The sequence below is a fragment of the Aplysia californica genome, unplaced genomic scaffold, assembly GCF_000002075.1.
Source record: "Aplysia californica isolate F4 #8 unplaced genomic scaffold, AplCal3.0 scaffold00981, whole genome shotgun sequence".
Classification (NCBI taxonomy): domain Eukaryota; kingdom Metazoa; phylum Mollusca; class Gastropoda; order Aplysiida; family Aplysiidae; genus Aplysia; species Aplysia californica.
The window spans coordinates 26,054-30,172 of NW_004798251.1; positions in this window are offsets into that span (position 1 = coordinate 26,054).

The window sequence follows — 4,119 nt, forward strand, 5'->3', positions numbered from 1 at the left end:
CCCCCCCCCCCCCCCCCCTCTCTCTCCCTCTCTCTCCTCTTTCCCCCCTCTCTCTCTCATTCTCTCATTCAATCAATAGGTCTGTCTCACATTTTAAAAATCTATTTTTCCCCTATATTTCTGATATAGCACAGATACATCCTGTATATGCGTGCAATTATTTTTTTAACGCAAAAGTGGAAATGCTAACATGCGGTTTACTGGTGTCTGTGATGAGATATTATACTTTTAGCCGCTGAACGTAAGAGTCGTGAAATCTATTCCCACGTAGGGCTGCCCTATCCGTAGGTCGTGTTTTACTATCGTATCCTTGCGATGTGGGGAACTCTGTTCCACCACTTTTCAAAGAGGAAATTTACTAGTTTATCCGGTCTGTACGCTTTGCACTGCAGTCTGTCAAAATGAATTTGTGAAAAATACTGAAAGTTTCAAAGAGATCTTCGCACTAGAAGTATTCTAGAATGTGAAGAATACAACCCCGGGGGTACAAAATGACCCCAGGGTGTAAAGATAGGGTTAACCACTATTATCTGTCTGGTGTCTTGATTAGGATGTTGAATTCCACTCAGTCTGAGTTGTCCTTCACCGTCAGAGTAACAGCAACCCGCCTTCTAAGTAATGATAATGATGATGATACTACTACTACTACTACTACTACTACTACTACTACTACTACTACTACTACTACTACTACTACTACTACTACTACTACTACTACTACTACTACTACTACTACTACTACTACTACTACTACTACTACTACTACTACTACTACTACTACTACTACTACTACTACTACTACTACTACTACTACTACTACTACTACTACTACTACTACTACTACTATCAATGATTGATAATAATAATAATAATAATATTAATAATAAATAGAGATAATAATAATAAAAATAATAATAAATAGAGATAATAATAATAATAATAATAATAATAATAATAATAATAATAATAATAATAATAATAATAATAAATGTGCAGAATATTTATCAGTGCCACGGTGGTTCCGGGAGCTCACAATTCGCTATAAATAGCTGTGTTGTCCGCACAGGGGGATTCCCCAATTGAAATGCTACCTCGAAATACCCAATCGCGACGTTTTATCGCAGTGGCTTCACTAGCTAAAGAAATGGAGGAAGGGCACTCTAAGATATAATCTACCACTTGAGTCACACCGGCCTAATACTCCTTTGAATATAAGGTTTGAATGATGGCAAGGCGATCTTACAAAGTTGAGAGGTGCTGAATGACCTTATAATAATAATATAATAAAAACAATAATAATAATAATAATAATAATAAAAATAATAATAATTTTAAAAAAATAAAAAATTATGATAATAATAATTAGAGTGGAAAACGATCATTTAGTTTTAGTAAGAATTTAACGGCACTTGCAACACAATGTCATAATTATTATACGTGCCAAAGACGAGAACTATTAGGAGAGAGTAACATACACAAACAAAGAAAAAAATAATATAAGGATGATAGATGTTTGATAGGAAAGAAGAAGCAAACCACATCTGAGTACCCGCCAACCACCCACTGGAAAAGGATAGACAAGAAGAAGCAATTAATAGTAGTGCTGATTATGAGACTGATTTATTCTTGCAAGTGAAATAAAGGGAGATTCTCATTCAGATAATGGTGACAGGGTGACAGGGATTTAAGTTAGGCATTGGTTCCTAAATCTCTTTTTTTTTGTCCTCTTCCCTTTTCTATGAGATTGACACCATCTAATTAATTGTAAAAGGCACGTAGTATGTTAGTATTAAGTAGATCTAGTGTTTTTATTATATTATTATTATAAGGTCATTCAGCACCTCTCAACTTTGTAAGATCGCCTTGCCATCATTCAAACCTTATATTCAAAGGAGTATTAGGCCGGTGTGACTCAAATCTGTCCAAATCCCTTTATTTTCAGCTGAGAAGGATAGGCCTAGTTCGAAAGTACTTAAGCGAAGAGACCACAAAAACACTGGTAACATCTCTTATCCTATCTAGATTAGACTATTGTAACTCACTCCTAGCAGGTCTGAACAACAAATATTTGAATCGTTTACAAGTAATTCAAAACAATGCCGCTAGACTGATAACAAGATCTAAAAAACGAGACCATGTCACTCCATTATTAAAAGAACTGCATTGGCTCCCTGTAAAAGAACGAATAATATTTAAAATCTGCGTCATGTGTTTCAAATGTGTAAATAAAACTGCTCCTTTTTATCTGCAAGAACTTATCAGTATATATAAACCAGGGAGAAACCTAAGATCATCGAACGATAACACCCTACTTGTGACACCTGTAAAATCATACAAATCATATGGAGAGAGATCTTTCTCATATCTTGGTCCATTTATGTGGAACAGATTACCCATGAAACTAAGACAAATAAGAACACTTGATAGCTTCAAAAGACATCTTAAACATTTTCTGTTCCTACAGGCCTATCCTTCATAAGCTTTTAACGTTAGCTTTCATTATATTTGTTCTTTTCCTATGTCTGGATGAAAATAGTCTCTGTGTGTGTGTGTGTGTGTGTGTGTGTGTATGTGTGTGTGTATGTGTGTGTGTGTGTGTGCATTAATGTATATTGCGTGAGAAGAAAGGAAGTAGTAAGAAAGGTTTTTGAAAAATGGGTATTCCAATGTAAAGCGCATTGAGCTACTTTTTTTGGAAATGCGCTCTATAAATGTTATATATTATTATTATTATTATTATTACGTTTGTTGTAACATGTGAGTCGGCCTGTTGGCAACGATCAAAGTGTAGTATCTGTTCTTATCAGCTTAATTGCTTCCTCAGCTAAGTAAAAATAGCAGTGAACCAGTTTGGGAGAGCACAAGTGGACACAAGTGAAGAGATTAAAGCTTATAATAATGATTGCTCGTGCTTCAATGTTTGGCGATGACCAATACATTCACAGAGAAGACTATTTATTTATCCAGCGAAAGTGGAAGAATTAGAAGAATTAAGGTTATTTATTAATTAATTTTTTTTTGGTGGTAAGTGTTTTATGGCGCTCGCAGCTGCATTAGGTCATAATATGAGCGCTCAGGGCATTTTTCAGTTGATAGGAAATTTTGAATTTTGCCCGGGTATCGGCAGAAGCCTACTTTTATCGATTTTAGATTTCCAGGTGGGGGCAGAAAGCGGATACGAAAGAACATTGATAGAGAGCAGGAAAGGAGATGAAAGGGGACAATTTTACCTGGATTTGAACCCGGGACCTTTGAAAGAGAGGCTAACACCTTAACCTTTAGGCCACGGGAGCCCCCAATTAAAGGTTAAGATGACTTGTGGCTTCTGCAGTGGCCGATGAAACGCTCAGAAAAGTTTGGATGTGTGCAGCTTGCGGATTTCACTCTCAGCTTCAGCATTTCTTCTTATTTAAACGCTACAATCATTTAAATCCTCTTCGACTGCCGCAGCAGTTTACTGGGTTAAGGGACTTTTAAGTTTCATGTGTCTCAATTTGCGATAAACGGAGAGTCCCTGGTTTCGTTGCAATGTCCTACATACAACAGACAGGAGTGGGTATTTGTAAAGCAATTATTAATATCTTTCGCTGTCAAAGCCCAAAGTTACAATTAGCAGCTTAAGTTGTTTTATTTGCTTGTTTGTCTGTTTGTTTGTTTGTTTGTCTGTTTGTTTGTCTGTTGGTAGGTTGGTTTGTTTGTTTTACCTCAATGAGCTCACAAGATACGAGGAAGACAGACGAAGTTTATTTATAGCACGGAATTTCCTTCCTTACTGTTTCACAGATTCATGCGGACGTGCAACATTCACAAAAACAGGCATGATAGTTTCTCCCAAACCCTCGGCTATTGACATGCAAACAAAGACTCACAGCACACTTTGAATAATTTATTGTAATATGTTTTCATTAGAATAAAAAAACCGGGAAATAGTAATCGCAACAGAACCACTTAAAATTATCTCACAACGCAAAGGGTCTCTCTCTCTATCTCCCTCTCTCTCTCTCTCTCTCCCCCTGTCTTTGTCTCTGTCTCGTGTCTCTCTCTGTGTGTCTCTCTCTCTCGTGTCTCTCTGTGTGTGTCTCTCTCTCTTTCTTCTCCTCCCCCCCCCCACCAACCCCC